The sequence below is a fragment of the Giraffa tippelskirchi genome, chromosome 2 (assembly GCF_054371585.1).
Source record: "Giraffa tippelskirchi isolate mGirTip1 chromosome 2, T2T-mGirTip1v1.2.pri, whole genome shotgun sequence".
NCBI lineage: Eukaryota > Metazoa > Chordata > Mammalia > Artiodactyla > Giraffidae > Giraffa > Giraffa tippelskirchi.
Window position 1 is genome coordinate 57,471,005 of NC_137276.1, and position 25,636 is coordinate 57,496,640.

The following is a 25,636-nucleotide window of genomic DNA, read 5'->3' on the forward strand; positions in this document are numbered from 1 at the left end:
AGTCTGGCAAGCCAACTGAAGGAGGATCATAAGTTCTTGGATACAAATGAATCTTTCAGAGACTCTGATATACCCCAAACCACTATCTTCATAACTTAGAGAAATTACACTTCTCAACCAAAGGCAATTGTGTTTCCACCCCAACCAAGGATAAGGGGACTGACCCTAGATGATGAGGTTATCCTGAGGGGTAGAGGAGGGTGGATTTGGGGGCAGGGTCTGTATGGGCTCCCAGGGTTCTCTGGCCCAAGATTCTGATAAACCAATATTACCTTTGTTTCCATATTTACTTCAGGACTTACCAAACAGGCACTCCTCAGCACAGGTGTACCTTACAGATAAGGGATAAAGTAATAAAGAATATGCCCAACAATCCTTCATTGTTTAATAGACTTTCTTTCTTGACCATCCATTCAAATGGGCCTGGAACCACTCAGGACCTAGGACCACATGTGTTCCCAAGGGATGCACATTAACTACTAGGTTTTGAGTTAATGCTATCTTGGGCACCCAAAAGGTATCAAGATAAATATGTCTTCCTGGGAGTTCCCTGGTAGCCTAGTGGTTAGGATTCCCAGCTTTCATTTCTGTGGCCCAGGTGCAGTCCCTGCTCAGGAACTGAAATCCCATAAGCTACACGGTCTGGCCAAAACAAAAACCAGAAAAAAAAAAAAAAGTCTTCTTCCCCACGTGCTCTCAGACTGAAGTCCCTGTAACCTATATCTTATCGGTTTTGTTTGTTTTTGGTTGCAGCATGGGAGATCCTAGTTCCCTGACTAAGTATGGAACCCATGCCTTCTGTGTTGGAAGCACAGAGTTTTAACCCCGGGACCTCCAGGGAATTCCCCCATAGCCTATTGGGAACTATAACATTTGCAAAAAATCTTACCTCTAATAAGTTGCTTTACTTTATTTGTTGGTAGTCCAAATATGGCTTCTCCTAGAATAGTTTTCTTTCTAGCTCTCTTTGATCACTAGATCCATTAAGTTTTCTTTCCTTTTTATGTGGACTATTCCATTCAAAATTATTCTATAGGTCTGGTCTTTAACTGTCCTGTGTCAAACCCATCTGAAACATTACAAAAAAGAAATCCTGATCTGAAAACTGGGAAAATGGGTTTTATTTTAATCCAGAGATCTCATGCTATTTATTGTTCATTATTCTGTAGTACTGATTGCAGTGATCAAGGACAATGTACCATCAAGTTGACCCTGTTGCTTGCATTCTCGACAGTGTTCACATGTGACTTCATTTTCTACTATGAGGTGAATAACCAGGACAGTTCCCTTCCCCATCAGTGAATGCACCAAACCAAGTTTTCCTCCATTGGTAGAAGATATAGAAAAATTCATTATGTAATCCTTCATATTCTATGATATAACATGCAAAAATTTCTTAGCAAAATACTTTATATACACTATTGATTCAATCATGCTAGCCCAGGATTGTCTCTACCTTGACCCTGAGAGATAATGAAAGAGAAATTCAAGAATACCTGGATTCTAGTTTCTGGAATGCCAATTTCTTTTTTGATTGAAATACACTTGACACACAGCACTGTATAAATTTAAAGTGTTGTTGTTCAGTCTCTCAGTCATGTCCAACTCTTTGTGACCCCATGGACTGCAGCATGCCAGGCTTCCCTGTCCTTCACCATCTCTCAGAGCCTGCACAAACTCATGTCTATTGTGTCAGTGATGCCATCCAACCATCTCATCCTCTGTCATCCCCTTCTCGTCCTGTCTCAATCTTTCCCAGCATCAGGGTCTTTTCCAATGAGTCAGCTCTTCGCATCAGGTGGCCAAAGTATTGGAGTTTCAGCTTCAATATCAGTCCCTCCAATGAACATTCAGGACTGATTTCCTTTAGGAACTGATTTCCTTTTGGATGAGTTTGAGTAGGCTCCAGGAACTGATGACGAACAGGGAAGCCTGGCATGCTGCAGTCCATGGGGTCGCAAAGAGTCAGACATGACTGAATGACTGAACTGAACTGAAACATGTGGTGGGCTCATACAATGAAATCTAAAAATCTAACTGATATTATAGCCCATATTATACATGTATATCCAAAAGGCTCTCTTTCCCCTAAATAATAGGTTACAATGCATGAAATTTCAAATCCAAGTACAATTAAAATATGGACTTAAGAATGTCTGACAAATTAAAACAGATGTTGGCAGAGAATCGGATCTCCTCCTCCTGAAGGACCAAAAAAAGTTTGAATTTAGGTTTCAGGCTGTTAACAGCATAGTAATTCCAGTTGCTAATACAAGTAATGATAATAGTAATAGTACAACTGTAATTAAAACCAATCACACAAATAATGGTATTTGGTATTGGGATATAGCAGGTGGTTTTATATTAATAACTGTGGTACTAAAGTTAATAGTACCTAAAATTGAGGAAACACCTGCTACGTGTAGAGAAAAAAAAAAAAAAGACCTACTGATGCTCCAGCATGGGCCAAGTTTCTGGCTAGACATGAAAAGACAGTTCAACCTGTACCGGCACTAGCCTCTACTATTGATAATGCTAGTAGTAATAAGAAAGAGGGTGGAAGTAATAAGCCTATTTATAAGGGGAAAGGCTATGTCAGGGGCTCCAATCATCAGAGGAACTAATCATTTCCCAAAGCCACCAACTATAATAGGGAAGGGAAGTCGCTCAGTCGTGTCCGACTCTTTGCGACCCCGTGGACTGTAACCTACCAGGCTCCTCCGTCCATGGGATTCTCCAGACAAGAATACTGGAGTGGTTTGCCATTTCCTTCTCCAGGGGATCTTCCCGACCCAGGGATCGAACCCAGGTCTCCTGCATTGGAGGCAGACGCTTTAACCTCTGAGCCACCAGGGAAGTCCGCACCAACTATAATGGGCATGACTATAAAGAAAATTATCACAAATGGGTGAACAGTTTCGACTATGTTACAGATTTGGTCATCTCCAAGTAGTGCTCCGGGTTGATCTAATTCAGCATGCAACAGGATCCTGAGGGCTGTACCTACTACTTCAGCTCAGAACAACTGATATAAACACTGATATAAAGTATCAGTGCTTTATATATTTATGATTAGTTGAGAATAATCAGCTATTTATGGACATAGGTAGAATGGCTGAGTAAACATTAGACTCTAAAAACAGGAATCTGAACACCCTTTTTACAAAGTCTTGTGGTGAATTTTACATATTGCAAATTCAGAGAAGCAGCTTCAATTCTGTCAAGACTTCTCCGGCCATTTTTTTCCCCGCCCGGTGATGGGAGAAGCAGATTGAAACCAGCTGCCTAGGGCATTTAGCTGTTAACTAAAAATTTGTGAAAAGTGTATCTCACCAATCTACTGAGGATTTAATTAGATTAACTGTTTGACTTGCAGTCAATTGATGTAGGATATAGTTTTGCAAACCTCACTGAATAAGAATTAAGTAAATTATACTTGCTTAGGGTTTTGAAGAGTCTTGGTCTGTCTAACCTAAACTCCCATTCCAGTACTGAGAGGACTGGTGTGAGGGGTAAGAGATTTGTAGATATTACAATTATTTTTGGTAAAAAAATTATTTGTTTTGTGGAATCAAATTGTCATTTTATGTTATTTATGGAGGGAAATATGGTTAGTGCTGTGGAATATGTGAGTTGTATACAGAAATATAGATTAAGTACTGCTATGATAGCTATTAGTGTGGATAGAATAATATTGTTATTTTTGTTATTTCTTGAATTATTATTCATTTGGGTATGAATTCTGCTAGTGGTGAGAAACCCCCTATTGACAATAAAGACATGAGGATGAGGTTTGTAATAATGAGTATTTTGTTTCATGTAAGTGATAGTGATAGTGTATTGGTGGTTGAATTATAAATAGATGTTATGACTATAGTGAGAGTCATAAATTATGAATTTTAGGATTGTTATAGTTGGGTTATATAATAACTGTTATTCATTCCCAGTGAGCAATTGATGAATAGCCTATAATTTTTCATAGCTGTGTTTGGTTTAACCCCCCTCAGCTTCTGATTAAGATCGATAATATGGATACAGTTAGTATAAGATTTTGGAGAAGGAAATGGCAACCCACTCCAGTATTCTTGCCTGTAAAATCTCATGGACAGAGGAGCCTAATGGGCAACACCCCATGGGGTCGCAAAGAGTCGGACACGACTGAGCGACTAACACACACACACAGTATTAGATTTAGGTTAAGTGATAGTAGAGGTTTGATATAGTATGGGTGTAAGTGAGAGTTTTTGTCATGTTAATAAAATTAGGCCTGTTTTTTGATGTGACTTTGGGTACTCAGAAATGGAACGGGGATAGTCCTAGTTTCATGACTAGGGCTATTGTTACTATTTTTGATGCTGTTGGGTTAAATATTTTTGTAATAGTTCATTGGTCAGAGAATAATAACAGCTATTATAAGTAGTATTGATGTGGTAGCTTGTGTTAGAAAATATTTAGTAGATGCTTCTATGGCTCATGGATTGAATGTTTTTATTATAATAGGAATAATGACTAGCATATTTATTTCAAAGCCAATTCAGACTTAATAGTGAGAGCTGATTAGTACAATTATGGTTCCTGAAATGATGGTTGATAGGATAATAATAAAGTTGATGGGATCTATTAGTACAAGGAGGATATAAACCAACATTTTCAGGGTATGGGTGCAATAGCTTATTTAGCTGACCTTACTATGTAGAATGTGGTGTATTATGATAGCATGAAGAATTTTGAATTTTTAAGAGTGGGTTCAATTCCTATAATTCTAGATATAAAGAGGATTTAAACCTCTGCTATTTTACTCTATCAAAGTAACTTTTATGAGACATATTTCTTATGTTTGTGGGGGAATATTTGATAGTATAGTAGGTAATGAAACATATCACATGCATTAAGCTAGTGTTAGCAATAGGAGGCTTTTCCAGAGTATATGTATTAATCAATTATATCAGAATCTGGGATGCATGCCTATGTGCGTGCATGCTTTGTTGCTCAGTCATGTCCGACTCTTTGTGACCCCCATGGACCATAGCCTGCCAGGCTCCTCTGTCCATTCTCCAGGCAAGAACATTGGAGTGAGTAGCCATTTCTTTCTCCAGGGATCTTCCCGACTCAGGGATTTAACCCAGGTCTCAGGCATTTTCTTTACCGCCTGAGCCACCAGGGACGCCCGAGGATGCTCAAATTCATAGGCAGGAGATTACTAGTAATAGTGTTTTAATAATAAAGTTGATTGTGTATAGTTCTGGTGTTATGGGTTGTAGAATGCTCCTAGGAATAAAATTGTTGTGAAAGTATTTATTATAATAATGTTGACACATTCTGCTATGAAAAATAGGGAAAATGGGACTGCTCCATATTCTGTATTGAAGCCTGATGAAAGTTTGGATTCTCCTTCTGTTAAGTCAAAGGGGGTTCTACTGGTTTCTGCTAGGGTGGAAATAAATCACATTATGCCTAGGAGTCAAGATGGGAAGAGTAATCATAATTATTCCTGAAATGAGGGTCAAGAGAGTGAAAGATCCATTTATGAGGAGAACTGATAGAATAATTGCTAGTGTTACTTCACATGAAACTGTGTGTGCTACTGCTCGTAGAGCTCCAGTCAGTGCTTATTTTGAACTAAAAGCCCATTCAGATCATACGATCAAGCATACAGCTAGATTTGATAAAGTGAAAGTTGCTCAGTCGTGTCCGAATCTTTGCAACCACATGGCTTATATAGTCCATGGAATTCTCCAGGCCAGATTACTGGAGTGGGTAGATGTTCCCTTCTCCAGGGGATCTTCCCAACCCAGGGATCTAACCCAGATCTCCCGCACTGCAGGCAGATTCTTTACCAACTGAGGCATCAGGGAAACCCAGACTTGATATGGCTAATATAAACAAACTCCTAGATTTATATGAATGAGGGGCTCAGGTATGGGTAGGGAAATTCATAGTTAGGGGTAAGGTTAGGGCTAGCATTGGTGTGATGATAAGTAGGGAGATGGAGGATGTAGCCAGTTGTAGTAGTTTTTTTAATGAATAATTTGACTGCATCAGCAATGGGTTGTAATAGACCATATGGTCCTATCACATTTGGCCCTTTTCAGAATTGTGTATAACCTAAAATTTTTTGTTCAGCTATTGTCAATAATGCTATGGCTTAAAGAATAAGTATTAGAACATTAATTATGAACATTTTGTTAGGCAGAGGATTTGAACCTCTGGTTATAAAGGATTAAGTTCTAGACATTTACCAGGTTCTGCCATCTTAACTAAACCCTGGTCTTGGGTAGAACTTTGTACTTGTTAATTAAAGTACAAATTAATATCATTAATTACTTTAAAGATGCTTATTTGAAGTTGGCCTTATTTCTCTTATTCTTTCTGGGAGAAATGTAGGTAGAAACCAATGTGGATTACTCTGATCTGAACTTGGAACACATGGGACTTTAATCATTGAACAAATGAAACTTCAATAACATTTACACCATTGGGATGTCCTGATCCAACATCAGGGTCATAAACCTATTGTCGATACGAACTCCTGAATAGGATTGCACTGTTATCCCTAGGGTAACTTGTTCTGTTGGTCATTTTTTGGTTGGGGGATCAAAAAGTGATACTATGTTTTGACTGGTATGTCTAGGCTTTAATCACTCAGAGGATTTTTTTGTTCTTTCTCACCCCAACCAAAATTATCAATCCATATAAAATTTCATTTTATCTTGATAGTTTAATTATATCCCTTTCGGTTAATTAAAGTTACATAGGGTCTTTTTGTCTCATTTAATTATTCCCACCTCTTTGTGAGAAGGTCAGTTTCACTGATTAAGAGACAATAAAACCCTCCTGTGGCCTTTCATACAGGTCCTTATTTAGAGAACAAATGACTATGCTACCTTTTCAGGGTCAGGATACTGTGTCTGTTTAATGGTTGTCACTGAGCAAGCAGTGCTTCTAATACTAATTATTTGAGAGGTGATGTTTTTGGTAAACAAGTGGGGTTTGTGTTTGCTAAGCTCCTTTTACTTTTTCAAATCTTTCCCTGGGTGCATGCCTGTGTTAGATTAACAGTATCTTTAATAAATAGTTTGATATTGAGTTAATTATCAGTATTTGGGGCTTCCCTGGTGGCTCAGATGGTAAAGAATCTGCCTGCAGTGCAGGAGACCTGGGTTCAATCCCCGGGTCAGGAAGATCCCCTGGGAGAAGAGAATGGCAATCTGCTCCAGTATTCTTGCCTGGGAAATCCCATGGACAGAGGAGCCTGGCAGGCTATATAGTCCATGGGTCACAAAGAGTTGGACACAAGTTTCATTTTCATCAGTATATTGTTTGTTACTGATGTAAACTTATGCAAGGAGAAATATTTCTTGTTACTCATATTAACATTAGTGCTTCTGTTATTTAATAGATTAGTCCAGTAATAAATCTAGGAGTTGATTTAATTATTGGTATTAAGGAAGGATTATTGTTGAGATTGAATGCTTTCTTAATTGATGGCTGCTTTTAAGCCAAGCTTGGTGCTATTTATTATTACTCTCTCGTCAAGGCTGTGCTAATTCCTAAAAAGCTGTACCATCTTAGGCTAACATTTAAAACTACAAAAATCCCATGGACAGAGGAGCCTGGCAGGCTACAGTCCATGGGGTCACAAAGAGTTGAACACAACTAAGTGACTGAACACACACTATAAAGGGGTTTTTGGTATTTTTAAAGTTGAATTAAAATTCATTTCCTGGACAACCTGCTGTCACCAGGCTCATTAGGCTTGTCACCTCCACTTATAAATCTTCCTATTTTGCTACATAGATGAGTTTGTTGTAAAACTGTTCATAAGTACCTCACCTGTATTTGGGTTATTTAACTAAAGTTCTCTTTGTTAAAGTTTTGCTAGTAAAATCATCATGTAAAAGGTACAAGGAGTAATCTTTATTTTTTGTTACTTTTAATGCTTTTTTGCATTGTTACCTTGTGGTACTTTCTCTATAGCACCAAAGATATTTTAAATTTCTATCTCCTATACTTTTGAATGTTTAATTTACTTATACTAGTACCATGAGGAAAGGAGTGGGCTAGATTTTGTTCAAGAAATTCATAGATGACATCTCCTAGGTGTAAAGTAGGTGCTTTATTTAACCTATCTTTTGATTTATCCAAGCACATTTTCCAGTATGCTTCCCTTGTTACAACTTGTCTCCTCTCGTATGATTAGTGTTTGCTAATAGATTGTAGATAAGTTATTGTATTATTTGAGGAGAGAGACAGGCAGTGTGCATTTCATGCTTTTATTCAATTGAGCATGCTATTCTTAATTTACTACTAAATCCTCCTTTGGTCCTTAGGTTTCATGACTCTTTTGTGTATGGAAATATGTTCTTTTTTAAATAAAATGTAATATCTTATTAACATATGTACCAAAATATTAACATATGTGGGCTTCCCTGATGGTGGAACTATATTCTTGAAATAGAAAATATAGCCCATTTCTTTCTCTTATAGGTTACATCTTGACCTAACTTTTTTTTTTTACGCACAGGCTTCTCATTGTAGTGGCTTCTCTTGTTGTGGAGCACAGGCTCTAGAGTGCGAGGCTTCAGTAGTTGCAGCACATGGGCTCGGCAGTTGCAGCTCACCATTTCTAGAACAAGGGCTCAGTAGTTGTGGAGCACAGGCTTAGCTGCTCCACGGCATATGGAATCTTCTAGGACGAGGGATCAAAGCAGTGTCCCCTGCATCGGCAGGTGCATTCTTATCCACTGTACCACCACAGAAGTCTGACCTAATGTTTTTATGCATAATAATTATGCTTATTTTCCTCCTTTTCAGGGTTTGCTGAAGACTGAATTAGCAAGGGCTGGTGAGGTTTATCAGGGTTTATTGATTGTAAATAGGCTCTAGAGTGGTGTGAAGCACTGCCAAATGCTTTTAATTTTAAGCTGCTGCTGGTAGTACTCAGGCAAATAATCTTGTTCTAGTAATTATTTGGGTTTGGGGCTAATCCCAGTTTGATCTTAACTGTTGTGTAATCAGGGGCACTAAAGTTACTTTCATGGTTTATTTTTAATTATGGCTTTTTATGGCTTGAAATTTAACTTTATTTTATATTCTTTAGCATGCTTTATACCATATTTCTATTAATTTGGGTTAGTCATATCACTATGGTGGCTGGCACAAAATTTACCAACCCTAATTAGTATAACTTAGTCAAACTTCTCTCTTTGGGGTTAATTTTATCACTGCTGTTTCCTGTAGGGGTGTGGTAAAGCAAGACATTATGAGCTACTATTTTTAGTGTACTTGATGCCTGCTCCTTTTAATTGCAGTGATTTAGAGAGCATTCTCACTGGGGCACAGATGCTTGCATGTGTAATGTTATTAAACACTGATAGAAAGGCTGGGATCAAACCTGTATGTTTATGGAGTTTATATACTCACATAGGCATTTTCAGTGCCTTGATTTAGGTTTTTAAGCTACATTAAGTTTATTTTTATGTGTGGAAATAATATTTATATAACTTATTTATGTTATATTTATTGTTAAAATTTTTATAAAATGGTTGGTAAATCTAGAGAGATGTTTGTCTATATAAATGGAGAATATCTAAGTAGTTTATTGGTATAGTTAGAATTTATTTTCTAAGTCTGCTTGAAGCAGGGAAAAGAAGTAGATTTAGTTATTTGTTCAATATATTTACTTATAATTTCTCTATGTCCTGTAACCATTGACTGAATAACACTTTGTGATTGATGTTGGTAAACTATTCAATTAAAGTCCAGCTACAATTTATTTGAATTAAATTTTAATCAATTGAATTGATTAACTGGATTAATTAACTAAATTTGAATTGAATTAAATTGAAGGGAAAAGGAGAAGGGGGTGGCAGAGGATGAGATGGTTAGATAGAATCACCAACTCAATGGACATGAATCTGCACAAACTCCAGGAGATAGTGAAGGACAAGGAAGCCTGGCATGCTGCAGTCCATAGGGTCGCAAAGAGTCAGACACAACTTAGTGACTGAACAACAACAATTTATTTGACTGTGTTAAGACCTCCATCGCCATAGTTGAGTCCAAGCATTCCCTAAAAATTAAAAAATACCAAATGAATGAAACCACAGTTATGTGTTAGCATGGGCTGATTAGTCATTAGTCCATCTAGATGTCTTACTTAAGAGGAAATATTGGGTGATTTTAGATGAGACAGCCCTGAAGTAAGAACCAGATGTCTGATAAAGTTCATCCAGTAGAAACCCCCACAACCTATGGGCCTGGAATGAGAAGAGGTACACCTGCCAAGTGGGTTGACGGTTTCATCCAGCGTGCTGATGATGTTTGTGATCTTTTGGACATCATATGCATGTTGACTAGAATTGATTTGATTTAATGAACTATGTACAATCAATAATATTTATGTACTTTGCAATATTATTTAATGTACATGCTTATATGCATGGGGTGGATAATGTACAAATATACATATTATGCATGATATGATATATATGTACACGTTAATGTGGAGGTGTAGATATTCACAAAGTACATAGGGATTTATGATAAATCGGGTTATTTCAATACTAACATAGTACTTAAAAATCTTGTAAATGCCCCATAACAAAAATTTCAGGGAATAGTTGAAGTAGAATTTCAGCCTTGGGTGCTGATGGTGGAGCTGGAGCTTCTTCTTTGACGTCTTAGGGAGATGCATTGTTCTCCTTTTCTGGTTTACAAGACTAGGGTAATGAGTATACTACAAACACTCTTCATTTTAGGAGACTATTTTCAACAATGCTAGTTACTGGTATAGAATTAATAAGAAATATAAAATAGATGCTAGTTGTTCAATAAAAATGAAGAGGTCTTCTACAGATTGTCTTCCAATTAACACTAACACAAATGTTAGTGTAAATAGATCTACTCAGAATAAACAGTGGCTAGAGGTCAGAATGTCATACTTTGTTGTTTGGATGTGTGAAGCAATGGTATTATTAATAGCACTAGGACTAGGATTGAAATAACTAAGGCTAGTACCCCTCCTATTTGATTGGGGATTGTACTATTGTACATGCGAATAAGAAGTATCATTGTGGTTCAATGTGAGGTGGTGTACTGAGAGGGTTTGCTGGGGTGTAACTGTCAGGATCTCCTAATAAATCAGATGAAACTAGGACTAATATTATTAATGCTAGAACTGGTAATAAGGCACTTAAGAAAGAAAGAAAGAAAGAAAGTGAAGTCGCTCAGTCGTGTCTGACATTTTGCGACCCCATGGACTGTAGCCTGCCAGGTTCCTCCGTCCATGGGATTTTCCAGGCAAGAATACTGGAGTGGGTTGCCATTTCCTCCTCCAGGAGATCTTCCCAACCCAGGGATCGAACCTGGGTCTCCCGCATTGTAGGCAGACGCTTTATCGTCTGAGCCAATAAGGCACTTAAGATGTCTTTAATTGTATACTAGTTGAAATGGAATTTTGTCTATATCAGATGAGATTCTTGTGGGATTATTAGATTCTGTTTCATGAAGGAATAGTAAGTGGACAGCAGTTAGTGTTGTGATGATAAATGGAAGAATAAAGTGGAAAGCAAAGAATCGTGAAAGAGTTGCTTTGTCTACCAAAAAACCACTTCAGATCCATTCAACAAGGTTTGTACCAATATATGAGATTGCTGAGAGAAGACTGGTAATGACTGTTGGTCCTCAAAATATTTGTCCTCAGGGTAATACATAACCTATAAATGCTGTAGCTATAACTGTGAATAACAGAATAACTCTGGTGTTTCATGTTTCTAGAAAAACATAGGATCTGTAATATAGACTGCATCCTACATAGATAAATAGACAAAGGATATAGAAACTCTGTTTACATGTATATATCGAATAATTCATCCATAATTTACATCTTGGCAGATATGTGTAACTGATGAGAAAGCAGTTATTGTACCTGATGTGTAGTGCATTGCTAGGAACAAACCTGTTAAGATTTGTAAAACTAAACAAATACCCAGTAAGGAGCCAAAATTTCATCCTAATGAAATGTTTGTGGGGCCTGGGAGATCAATGAATGTGTTGTTAATAATTTTTATTAATGGGTGTGATTTTCAGATGTTGGTCATTAGTGTTCTTGTAGTTGAATAACAACAATGATTTTTCATGCCATTAGATTCCATGTAAGAATTATGATAACATAAATTATATTTAGGTACTATTTTTATTGGGCTTCCCTGATAGCTTAGTTGGTAGAGTGAGTAAGTGAAGACACTCAGTTGTGTCCAACTCTTGGCGACCCCACGGACTAAAGCCTACCAGGATTCTCCATCCAAGGGATTTTCCAGGCAAGAGTACTGGAGTGGGTTGCCATTTCCTTCTCCAGGGGGTCTTCCCGACCCAGGGATCGAACCTGGGTCTCCCGCATTGTAGGCAGACGCTTTACCGTCTGAGTCACAAGGGAAGCCCAGTTGTTAAAGAATCCACCTGCAATGCAGATGACCCCAGTTCAATTCCTGAGTCGGAAGATCCCCTGGAAAAGGGATAGGCTACCCACTCCAGTATTTTGGCATGGAGAATATTTATGATTTGTTTTGTGGGTTTTTCTTTAAAAGCTTCACCTATTTATGGTGGACTTGGGTTGATTGTAGGTGGTGGTGTTGGCTGTGGAATTGTGTTAAATTTTGGTGGATCATTTTTAGGTTTAATGGTGTTTTTCATTTATTTAGGGGGGATATCAGTGGTGTTGGTTATATGATAGCTCTGGCTACTGAGCAGTTTCCTGAAGTTTAGATTTCCAATAAGCCTGTATTAGGAGCCTTTCTTTCAGGTTTTAATAATAGAATTTTCAATGGTATTCTATGTTTTAAAAGGTGAGGAGGTAGTGATTGTGTTTAAGTTGAATGGCTTGGGGATTGGGTAATTTATGGTATCAGTGATTCTGTTTTTTCTAGTGACGAGACTATGGGGATCACAGCACTATGTACTTACAGTACTTGATTAGTAATTGTTACTGGTTAATCATTGCTTACTGGTGTTGTGGTTATTATGGAGATTACTCGTGGTAATTAAATAGAATTATGCTTAGGAAGAGAGTGATGAGGAATGAGAGGAAATATAATTTGATTAAACCTTTTTGGTCTGATACTAATCTAGAGGTTTCTATTTGAATGAGAGAAGTAGTTTTTGACAGAATATTTTCTAGTCAAATTAAGTCTAAGAGGGAAGATGCTGATTTTTGGCTTTTGAATAGATTTCAGTAGGGTGATGAACACTGTATGATAATGGGGAAATACCCTAAGTGACTGCAAAATTTGAATATATTTGAAGAGTAACTAAACTTTAAATTTTCTGTGGTAGCATTCATTTTGAATGCCAGAGTAAAACCTAGAACAGTTACGGCAAGGGCAGTTAAAGTATTAATAATAACGTACAGTTATTTGGGGGATTGCTGGTGGGGGAATACTATTGGAAATAATAATTCAGCAAAGATGTTTCCAATTAACAGATGTTATTGGAATTGACTAAAAGAGGGTTATTTTCATTAAAGTTAAGGTGGAAAAGTGAGGTTGTTCCAGTAGTGCAAAGATGATGATATAAATGCTACAGATAGCTGTGAGGGATGTGGCAATTAGAGTTATTAGAGGAATTTAGGATTTGGTATAAGATGTGTTAGCGTGTTCAATAATTAGATCTTAAGAGTAAAATCCAGTAAAGAAAGGCATTCCTGTTAGTCCTGAGCTGCCGATAATAAGGGCTGTTGTAGTAAAGGATATTGCTTTAAATAGGTCTCCTGTTTTTCAAATATCTTGCTTAAAGTTTAGGGTATGAACAACAGACTCAGAGTATATAAATAATATGGCTTTAAATAAGGTGTGGGTGCGAGTGTGAAGAAATGCTAGGTAGGGTTGGTTAATGCCATTTGTAACTGTTATAAGTCCTAGTTGTACTGAAGTGGAAAAAGCAACCATTTTTTAAATGTCATTTTTGGTAAGAGTGTATATTGCCATAAACAACGTAGTAATGGCTCCTAAATACAGTGTTATTGTTTTGATAAGTTTATTATTTTCTGCCAAGTGATAACAGAAGATGAGCAAGAAAATACCTGCTACCACTATTGTGCTTGAGTGGAGTAAGGCTGAGACATGGGTAGGGCCTTCTATTGCTGAGGGTAGTCATGGTGGAGGCCAAACTGGGAGGATTTTCCAGTGACAGCTAGTACAAATACTATTAGGGATGGTTTCAAGGGATTTAGGTTAAATATCAAGACTTGTTGCAGATCTCATGCTTTAAATTAAACAGAAATCATGCTATTGCTATAATAAGTATCTCCAATACAGTTTTAAATGCTTGTAGAGCAGCTATATTTGCACCTTCTTGTCTGTATCACTCAAAAAGCGGGAAATATATAATCTTTTGACTTGCTCTCACCCAATGAAAAGTTGGAAATGGTTATTAGTAGTAACAAGAATCAGTACTGTGATAAGAGGAATAAATATTTGAAAAATCAATTGATATTATTAGGATCTGAGTGTAGGTATCATATTGAGAACTCTATAATGGATCATGTGACAAATAATGCTACTGGTACAAATATTACTGAGAAATAGTCTATTTTGAAGCCGAGTGATAATTTGAGGGTTTGGATGGTGATTCAGTGTCAGTGTGAGATAATTACTTTTTGGCCTACATGGATAAATATTATTATTGGGATTAAACTGATAACAAAAGCATGTGAGACAGTGGTTTTTACATATGTTGGGAACTTTTCACTCTTATGATGTTGTACCCGTTATTATAATTGCTATTGTTAATATAAATAGTGAACTAGTGTGTAAGAGGAAAATAAGTTTATTTTTATTTGGAGTTGCACCAACTTTTTGGTTCCTACGACCAATGGATAATTGCTATCATTAAAAGTTTGAAAAAACTATGTTGTTTAGGCATGAAGGGATGAGTCAGCAGTTCTCATATACTTTTTCAGTAAATAAGAAGGCTAAGTCTTCTGTTACTAGATTCACAGTCTAGTGTTTTTCTTAAACTATATTTACAGTACAATGATTTGGGGATTTAGTAACAGAAGTAGAAGATGTAAAATATGAAGTGTTTTGAGGGCATTTTCTCATGTAAAAGATGGTAAGATATTAACATGATGTGTGTGTTTGCCTTGTTGTATTATGAATAGTATACATAGAGAATATAGGGCTTCGCTGGTGGCTCAGTCAGTAAAGAAGCCACCTGCAATGCAGGAGACCTGTGTTCGATCCCTGGGTTGGGAAGAGCCCCTGGAGGAAGGCATGGCAACCCACTCCAGTATTCTTGCCCAGGGAATCCCCATGGACGGAGGAGAAGGGTGGTTTGCAGTCCATGGGGTCACAAAGAGTCAGACATGACTAAGCGCTAAGCACAGCACAGAGAATATATGGCAGTGATTGGGCTTTTCTGGTGACTTAGCAGGAAAGAATCTGCCTGCCACTGTTGGGGACACGGGTTCAATCCATGGGTCAGGAAGATGCCCTGGAGAAAGAAATGGCAACCCACTCTAGTATTTTTGCCTGGGAAGTCCCATGGTCAGAGGAGACTGGTGGGCTACAGTTCATGGACTGTAAAGAGTCATGCATGACTTAGCTACTAAACAACAACAACAAGGCAGTGATTACTATATTAATCCCTATTAGGATAATTGCAATAATTAATCATGAGAAGGATGATATTACTACAGATAGGTCAATCAGATGGATGGTTGGGGGTAGAGCTAAATTCTTCACACTTGCTAGTAACTATCAGGTTGCCATTAGTGGGAGGAAGGCTTGTAGGCCTCAGGCTAAGATTATTGTTTGGCTATGAATTCACTCATAATTTGAATTTGCTAAACAGAATAATGTGAATGATGTAAGGCTATGAGCAATTATTAGAGTGGAGGCTCCTATATAACCTCAAGGTGTTTGAATAAGAATAACGATGTGGCTATGTGACTGACACAGGAATATGTGATAAGTAATTTTAGGTCTGTTTGACATATACAAGTTAAACTGTTTATAATTATACCTCATAGGGATAAGATGAGAAAGGGATATGCTATAAAATCTATTAGGAGAATTAGTGGTATTGTAATTCGTAATATGCCATAACTTCCTAGCTGCAAGTGCTATGGAACCTGCAATGGGGGCCTCTACATGTGCTCTGGGTAATCAAAGATGAAGGCTGTCCAGTGGCATTTTTACCATAAAGGCTATTATGCATGCTAATCATATGAAAACATCAGATCAGGAATCAGATATTGCTTGAGTTCAATACTGAAGTATTAAGAAATTTAGAGAGCCTGTAATATTTTGAATATAAACTAGTGCTACTAAAAGTGGGAGAGAGCCTACTAGTGTATAGAATCAAAAATAAAGACCTGTGTTAAGGTGTTCGGTTTGATTACCTCATCAGGTGATGATGATGATAAGTGTTAGGACTAGTGTTGCTTCAAATAGTATATAGAATAAGATTAATTCTAGACAGAGGTTGAGAAGGTTGGAAGGTAGCATTGACTCAATGGACTCTGAGTTTGAGCAAACTCTGGGAGATAGTGAAGGACAGGGAAGCCTGATGTGCTACAGTTCATGAGGCTGCAAAGAGTTGGACACAACTCAGTGACTGAACAACAACAAAAATAGCAGTAAATGTTATGATTAGGAATATTTGTAATATAATTAGCATGGTAACATATAGTTTTTTTCAAGCTGATTCTTTGGGTAGGTGACATTGCCTAGTTATTAGTATTAAGGGCAAAAGTCATGCTATTAAAATTAGTGATGGTGTTGGTAGGGAATCAGAGAAAAATATTAATGAGAAGTTAAGGCTATCATCATTCAATCGGCTAAGGAGGAGTAGGCTTGTGCGGCTAACTAATAGGCTGTAGGTGGTAGTGTTCATTCAGATTGTTATTTTTGGATCAAGTTAGGGGTATTAATATAATTGCAGGAAACATTTTTAGCACTGGAGCAAGTTAAGATTTTATATGTAATCAGTACCATACATGCATATGTGCGACATCCCTTCAGTCGTGTCCAACTCTGCAACCCTATGGACTGTAGTCTGCCAGACTCCTCTCTCCATGGGATTCTCTAGGCAAGAGTGGGTTGCCATGCCCTCCTCCAGGGGGTCTTCCCAACCCAGGGATCGAACCAATGGCTCCTTCGGCTCCTGCACTGCAGGCAGATTCTTTACCACTGAGACACCAGGGAAGTTTCATATATATTTGATACTATTACTAGTAGGGATAATCTGAGTGCACCCTCACAGCCTGCAAATACTAATAGGACAATTGATAGTATATTGGTTAGGTAAAATATGTTTTTAAGATTATCAGGCTTGCTATAATGAATGCTGATAACATTGTGCCCTCAGCATAATAGTGATGATATCATATGGGATTGATACATTCATAGTCCCAGAAGAAATACTGTAAATGCTATGATTATGTTTATATATACTAGAGACACTTGGTGATTATGAATTTAATCATAGTCTAATGAGTCAAAATAACATTTCATTTTAAATTACCATATTCCGGTTCATTCTAGTCCTTTTGGAGTTCATTCATAAGCCAGGCTTATTGCTAATAAAAGGATTAGAAATAAGGCTACAGTGAGCATAGTTTTTAGACAGTTTGTGTGGGATGCTCCGGGGAGGGGTGAGAGGAGTGCAGTTTCTAAGTCAAAGAGGAATGTAATGGCTACCAGAAAAACTTTATAGAAAAAGGAAGACATGTTGATTCTACAGGATCAAATCCACATTCGTAAGGGCTTGGGTTTTTTTTGTATAAATATTTAGTTGGGGGAGCCAAAGCAATAAATATAAGCAATGGGGTTAATATTATATTTGTTAATAATGTTAATATTAGATTTACTATGCTTTTTCAGGTTGCACCAAAACTAATTGATTGGAAGTCAACTGTACTATTTAACAATAAAAGAATATGAATCTCATCAATAAATAGATACATAAAAGAATAGTCATACTACATCAGCAAAGTGCCAGTATCAGACAGCAGCTTTGAAGCTGAAGTGGTGATTAGATATTAAGTAATACTTTAATTGACATATGAAGCACATGATAAGGAAACAGATCCAATGATTACATGAAGTCTGTGAAATCCCGTGACTCTAAAGAAAATTGAGCCATACACCCCATTTGAAATTGTAAAGGATGTTTCATAATATTCTGAGGCCTGTAAGAGTGTGAAGTATTCCCCTAAGGCAACTGAAGTATTTCATTCCACTCTCCCTTGGACTATAGAATTTCTGCTGAGAAATCCACTGATAGCCTAGTGGAGGTTACTTTGTAGGCTACATTCCTTTTTTCCTGGCTGCCTGGTGAGCAGGAGGAGGGCAGGTTGGACAACTCCTTTGGATACACAGCCCTTTCTGAGTTCTTACTTATTTTTGGATGCACAGGTAGGTTAGAAAGACCCAGAATCCCTTGTTGTAATGTGCAGAGGTACTTCAGTTTGATTATGGATGCTTAATTTGGGGGTTTAAAAGGGATAGAAAAAGAGGAAATCATTTATGCCACATAACGCTGACATTAGTCCTTTGGAATGCCAATTTCTTTGACCAGTCATTCTCTGGTGGTTAGCCAGTAGGGGTTCTGTAAAGTAAAGCTGCAGAGTGCACTTTGAATTTCAGAACAGTCTTGCTTCCTCAGGATCACCTCGGGGGTGAGCCTACTTTAGAGAAAAGGGTAAAAGTATTAAAGAGACTTCACTTGACATGTACTCAAATTGGTGCCATGAGCCCATGCCTTCTATTTATGCCATGTAGAAACCTTCAAACTCTAATGGAATCTATTTTTACTTTATAGATACACCTAATGTCATGCTGAATTGCATACAGGGTGTGTGTATTAGAAAAGGTAGCTATCAATTAACTAGGTATTCACAACAACAACTAACAGGCCATAATGTAACAATGCAATGAGTTGGCTGTTTGCATCAGGTGGCCAAAGTACTGGAGCTTCAGCTTCAACATCAGTCTTTCCAATGAGTATTCAGGAATTATATCCTTTAGGATTGACTGGTTTGATCTCCTCACTGTCCAAGAGTCTTCTCTAGCACCACAATTCGAAAGCAACAATTCTTCAGCACTCTTCCTTCTTTATGGTCCAACTCTCACATCCATACATGACTACTGTAAAGACCACAGCCTTAATGGACCTACAGACCTTTGTTGGCAAAGTGATGTATTTGCTTTTAATATACTGTCTGGGTTTGTCTATAGCTTTCCTGCAAGAAGCAATCATCTTATTTCATGGCTGCGATCACCATCCCTAGTGATTTTAGAGTTCAAAAAGAGGAAATCTGTCACCACTTCTACCTTTTCCCCTTCTATTTGCCATGAAGTGATGGGATGCCATGATCTTCAGTTCAGTTTAGTCACTCAGTCGTGTCTGATTCTTTTGTGACCCCATGGAGTGCAGCATGCCAGGCTTCCCTGTCAATCACCAACTCCCAGAGCTTGCTCAAACTCATGTTCATGTTTTGCCCATTACTTTGTTGGCAAAGTAATGTCTCTGTTTTTTAATATGATGTCTAGGTTGGTCATAGCTTTTCTTCCAAGGAGCAAGTGTCTTTTAGTTTCATGGCTGCAGTCACCATCTGCAGTGATTTTGGAGCCCCCCAAAATAAAGTCTGTCACTGTTTCCATTGTTTCCCCATCTATTTGCCATGAAGTGATGGGACTGGATGCCATGATCTTAGTTTTTTAATATTGAGTTTTAAGCCGGCTTTTTCACTCTCGTTTTTCACCCTCATCAAGAGACTCTTTAGTTTCTCTTCACTTTCTGCCATTTAGAGTGGTATCATTTGCATATCTGAGGTTGTTGATATTTCTCCTGGCAATTTTGATTCCAGCTTGTAACTCATTCAGCCTGATATTTTGCATGATCGTGCTCTGTATGTAAGTTAAATAGGGTGACAGTAAACAGCCTTTCATATTGCTTTTTCAATTTTGAACCAGTCGGTTGTTCCATATAAAGTTCTAACTGTTGCTTCTTGACCCGCATACAGGTTTCTCAGGAGACAGGTAAGGTGGTCTGGTATTCCCATCTTTTTAAGAGTTTTCCACAGTTTGTGATCCACACAGTCAGAGGCTTTAACATAGTCAATTAAATAGAAATAGATGTTTTTTCTGGAATTTCCTTGTTTTCTCTGTGATCCAGCAAATGGTGGCAATTAGATCTCTGGTTCCTCTGCCTTTTCTAAACCCAGCTTGGACATCTGTTAGTTCTTGGTTCCCATACTGCTGAAGCCTAGCTTGGAGGATTTTGAACATAACCTTACTAGCATGGGAAGTGAGTGCAACTGTCCCATAGTCTAAACATTCTTTGGCACTGCCCTTCTTTGGGATTGGAATGAAAACTGATCCTTTCTAGTCCTGTGGCTACTGATGTGTTTTCCAAATTTGCTGATATATTGAGTACAGCACTTTACCCGCATCATCTTTTAGGATGTTAAACAGCTCTGCTGGAATTCCATCATCTCCATGAGCTTTACTGGCAGCAGTGCTTCCTAAGGCCCACTTGAATTCACACTCCAGAATGTCTGGCTCTGGGTGAGTAATGACATCATCATGGTTAACCAGGTCATTAAGATCTTTTCTGTACAATTCTTCTGTGTATTCTCGCCATATCTTCTTTATCTCTCCTGCTTCTATTAGGTCTTTACCATTTCTGTCCTTTATTGTGCCCATCTTTGCATGAAATGTTCCTTTGATATCTCCAATTTTCTTGAAGAGATCTCTAGTCTTTCCCCTTCTGTTGTTTTCCTCTATTTCTTTGCATTGTTCATTGAAGAAGGCCTTCTTGTCCCTCCTGCTGTTCTCTGGAACTCTGCATTTAGTTGGGTATACCTTTCCCTTTCTACCATGCTTTTTGCTGCTTTTCTTTCCTCGTACTTCGTGCTAAGTCACTTCAGTTGTGTCCGACTCTTTGTGACCCTGTGGACTGCAGCCTGCCAGGCTTCCTTTGTCCATGGGGATTCTCCAGGCAAGCATACTGGAGTGGGTTGCTAGTGTCCTCTTCCAGGGGATCTTCCCAACCCAGGGATCGAACCAGCGTCTCTTCGTCTAACCTGCATTGGCAGGCAGGTACTTTACCACTAGCACCACCTGGTCAGCTAGCTACTTGTAAAGCCTTCTCAGACAACCACTTTGCCTTCTTGCATTTCTTTCTGTTTTGGATGGTTTTGTTCCCTGCCTTGTGTACAATATTATGAACCTCTGTCCACAGTTCTTCAGGCACTCTGTTTACCAGATCTAATCCCTTGAATCTATTCTTCACCTCCACTGTATAATCATAGGGGATTTTATTTAAGCCGTACCTGAGGGGCCTAGTGTTTTCCCTGCTTTCTTTCAAACTTAAGCCTGAATTTTCTTTTAGTTTAAGCCTGAATTTTGCTATGAGCAGCTGATGATCTGAGCCACAGTCAGCTCCAGGTCTTGTTTTCCCTGACTATATACAGCTTCTTTATCTTCGGCTACAAAGAATGTAATCAATCTGGTTTCAGTATTGACTATTTGGTGATGTCCATGTGTAAAGTCATCTCTTATGTTGTTGAAAAGGGTGTTTGCTATGACCAGTGCGTTCTCTTAGCAGAATTCTGTTAGCCTTTGGTCTGCTTCGTTTTGTACTCTGAAGCCAAACTTGCTTGTTACTCAGGTATCTGGAGTAACTTCCTACATTTGCACTCCAGTCCCCTATGATGAATAGGACATTTTTTTTCAGCATTAGTTCTAGGAGGTCTTCTAGGTCTTCATAGAACTGATCAACTTTAGCTTCTTCAGCAGTAGTGGTTGGGGCATAGACTTGGATTACTGTGATATTGAATGGTTTGCCTTGGAAATGAACTGAGATGATTCTGCTGTTTTTGAGGTTGCATTCAAGTACTGCATTTCAGACTCTTGTTGACTATGCGGGCTACTCCATTTCTTCTATGGGATTCTTGCCCACAGTAGTAGATTCAATGGTCCTCTGAATTAAATTCACCCATTCCCATCCATTTAGTTCACTAATTCCTAAGATGGCAATATTTACTCTGGCCATCTCCTGCCTTACCATGTCCAGTTTACCCTGATTCATGGACCTAACATTTGAGGTTCCTATGCAATACTTTCATCACCAGACACATCCACAACTGAGCATTGTTTCTGCGTTGGCCCAGCCACTTCATTCTTTCTGGAGCTATTAGTAACTGTCCTCCGTTCTTCCCCAGTAGCATGTTGGACACATTCTGACCTGGGTGCCTCATCTTTCAGTGTCATATCTTTTTGCTTTTTAATACAATCCATGGGGTTCTCATGGCAAGAATACATTTCCACAAACAGTATACAAAGTTTCTCTGTCTACTACCATTATTATCTTTTGTATTTCTGGTAACAGCCATAGCAGTTCTCAGTTGATCTGCTGTGCGTATGTTCCTGTTGATAAGTGATATTGAGGATCTTTTCACATATCTGCTATTCATTTGTATTTCTCCTTTGAGAAATATCTATTCAGATCTTCTGCCCATTTTTAAACTGGGTTAAATTTTTGTCTTTTTAAATTTTTAATTGGAGGATAATTGCTTTGCAATATTGTGTTGGCTTCTGCCATACAGTATGAATCTACCATAAGTATATATATATATGTCCCCTCTCTCTTGAACCTCCCCCCTTACCCCACCCCCTCTAGGTTTTCACAGAGCACCAGGCTGAGCTTCTTGTGCCTACACAGCAGCTTCTCATTGGCTATCTATTTCACATGTGGTAGTGTATACACATCAATGCTATTCTCTCAATTTGTCCCACCCTCTCCTTCACCTTCTGTGTCCAAAGTCTGTTCTCTATGCCTGCATCTCTATTCCTGCCCTGCAAATATGTTCAGTTACCATTTTTTTTTAGATTCCATATATATGCATTAATATATAATTTTTGTTTTTCTCTGACTGACTTCACTCTGTATAACAGGCTCTAGTTTCATCCACTTCACTAGAACTGACTCAAACGCGTTCCTTTCTATGGCTAAGTAATATTCCATTGTATATATGTACAACTTCTTTATCCATTCTGCTGTTGAGTTGCATGAGTTCATTACATAGTTTGGATATTAACCCCTTGTCAGATACATTGTTTTCAAATGTTTTCTCTAATTCCATAGATTTCCTTTTCCTTTATCGATTATTTCTTTTGCTGAACAGAAAATTTAATGTAGTCTCACTGCATTTTTTGCTTTCTTTGAGAGTTTAGTAATATAACCAAAAAATCATAGTCAAAACCAACATCAGAGAAAATTTCTGTTTCTTCCCAGGAGCTTTATGGTTCAGGCCTTATAAGTATTTAATCCATTTCAGTTGATTTTGCGAATGGTCTAAGTGTCCACTTTCATACTTCTGTATGTGGATATCCAGTCTTTCCAACACCATTTATTGAAAAGAATGTCCTGTCAGCATTGTGTATTCTCAGTAACTTTGTGAAAGATTAGTTCACCACATGTGTGAGGGTTTATTTCTAGGCCCTTGTTTCTATTGCAATGGTCTATATTACTATGCACTGCACTTTGAAAAAATTACCATAGTTTTGTTATATACCTGAAATGAACACAACATTGTAAATCAATTATACTTCAATTTAAAAAAAATAGATAAGAAAATTAATATAGCTTTGCAATATAATTTGAAATCAAATGTACATTATAAAAAATAATTTTAAAAATGTTTCTCCAATAGATGTTTCTCAGTTACAATAAATAGAATAAACTACAGAGGAGTAAATGGAAAGATCTGGAAACTTAAAACTATAACATTTAAGCTGGGTACAAGTAAATGAAAAGTTATCCTGAGCATCTTATCTTGTTCTTGATCTTAAGGAAAAGCTTTTGGCTTTTCACTGTTGAGCATAATATTAGTTGTAGGCTGGTTATATATAACCTTTATTATGTTGAGGGACACTCCTTATATGCAGAACTTTTTCATAGATTGTATCATTAAAGGACCTTGAATTTTGTCAACTACTTTATCTGCATCTATTGATATATTCTTCATTCTGTTAACATTTATTTATAAATATCAGTCCACCCTTGCATTCCAGGCATGAATCCCACTTGATCATGGTATATGATCCTTCTAATGTGCTGCTGAATTTGGTTTACTAGTATCTTGTTGAAGAGTTTTGCATCTATGTTCACTAGGACCTATGATTTTCTTGTCTTTATATGCCTTTTGTATCAAGGTAATGTGGGTCCCTTAACATGACTGTGGAAGAGTTCCTTCTCAATTTTTGAAGACTTTGAAAGGTATTGGTATTAATTCTTTAAATGTTTGGTGGAACTCACCACTGTAGCCATTTGGTCCTGGGCTTTTTCTTTGGGAGGTTTTTGATTACTGATTCAACCTCCTTATTTTTTATTAGTCTGTTCAGACTATTTTTCATGAGTCAGTCTTAGTAGGTTATATGTTTCTAGGAATTTTTCCATTTTGTCACTGTCCATTTCAATAAATTATTTTAACTGTTGGAATATATTTTTTGTGTATTGTAGTCCCTCATAACCCTTGGTATTTCTGTGGTAACAGTCGTAATTTCTCCTTTTGTTTATAATTTTGAGTATTCCTTTTTTAGTTAGTCCAGCTAAATGTTATCTTTGCCTTTTTTTAAAAACCCCAATTTTTAATTTTGTCGATCTTTTCTATTTTTCTAGTCTCTATTTCATTTATTTCTCCTCTATCATTTGCTAACTTTGGACCTATTTTATATTTTTTCTAGTTTCTTAAGGGGTAAAGTTTTTGGTTTTTAGTAACAGCATTTTTTCCTTAATGTGTCAATCCTCTTAGAATTGCTTTTGTTACATTCTGTAAGTTTTGGTATGTTGTGTTTTCATTCTCATTCATTACAGTATACTTTAATCTTCCCTTTTGATTTTTCTCTAACCCAGTGACTGTTTTAAGAGTGTGCCATCCAGTTTTAACCAATTAGGAATTTTTTCAATTCTTCCTTGTTATTCATTTCTAGTTTCACATCATTGTAGCTGGAGAAGTTATTCTGTACGATATAAATCCTCTGAAGTTTATTAAGACTTGTTTTGTGCCTTAACATATGATCCATCTATATGATTTGTTGTGTGTGCTTGAGAATGTCTATTCTGATATTGCTGCATGGATGTTCCATATAGTTTGCTAGGTCCATTCTGTGCACAGCATTGCTCAAGTCCATTTCCCCCCTCATTGTCCTGTCCGGATGATCTATCCATTATTGAAACTGACATAATTAAAGACCCCTACTATTATTGGATTGCTACCTATTTCTCCCTTCAATTCTGCTAATGTTTACTTTATATTTAGGTACTCAGCTATTTGGTACACGTGTATTTAAAAATTTTATACCCTTATGATGAATTGGGGATTCCCTGATAGCTCAGTTGGTAAAGAATTTGCCTGCAATGCAGGAGATTCCGGTTCAATTCCTGGGTCGGGAAGATCCACTGGAGAAGAGAAAGGCTACTCACCCACTCCAGTATTCTTGGGCCTCCCTTGTGGCTCAGCTGGTAAAGAATCTGCCTGCAAGGCGGGAGACCTGGGTTTGATCCCTGGGTTGGGAAGATCCCCTGGAGAAGGAAAAGGCTACCCACTCCAGTATTCTGGCTTGGAGAA

At 37.6% G+C, this 25,636-nt stretch overlaps 1 protein-coding gene and 2 pseudogenes across 9 annotated transcripts in view; all 3 read right to left on the bottom strand.

Annotated features, from left to right (window-relative positions):
* LOC145535236 (collectin-43-like) overlaps nt 1–25,636 on the bottom strand; it is a 174,080-nt gene that overhangs the window by 14,191 nt on the left and 134,253 nt on the right. For 3 of the 8 annotated variants that reach the window (XM_081563577.1, XM_081563566.1, XM_081563585.1), the window contains one exon: nt 890–1,069. The exons of the other annotated variants lie outside the window; for them this stretch is intronic. The gene's annotated coding sequence lies outside the window, so the exon portion shown is untranslated. The remainder of the gene's footprint in view (nt 1–889; nt 1,070–25,636) is intronic. 8 annotated transcript variants of the gene reach the window in all.
* LOC145539536 (NADH-ubiquinone oxidoreductase chain 1-like) lies at nt 5,184–6,252 on the bottom strand (annotated as a pseudogene).
* On the bottom strand, nt 12,692–17,538 carry LOC145539537 (NADH-ubiquinone oxidoreductase chain 5 pseudogene; annotated as a pseudogene). Its single transcript, XR_014077872.1, has 2 exons — nt 17,524–17,538; nt 12,692–14,746 (listed from the first exon to the last, which is right to left on the bottom strand). The product of XR_014077872.1 is annotated as an NADH-ubiquinone oxidoreductase chain 5 pseudogene (transcript).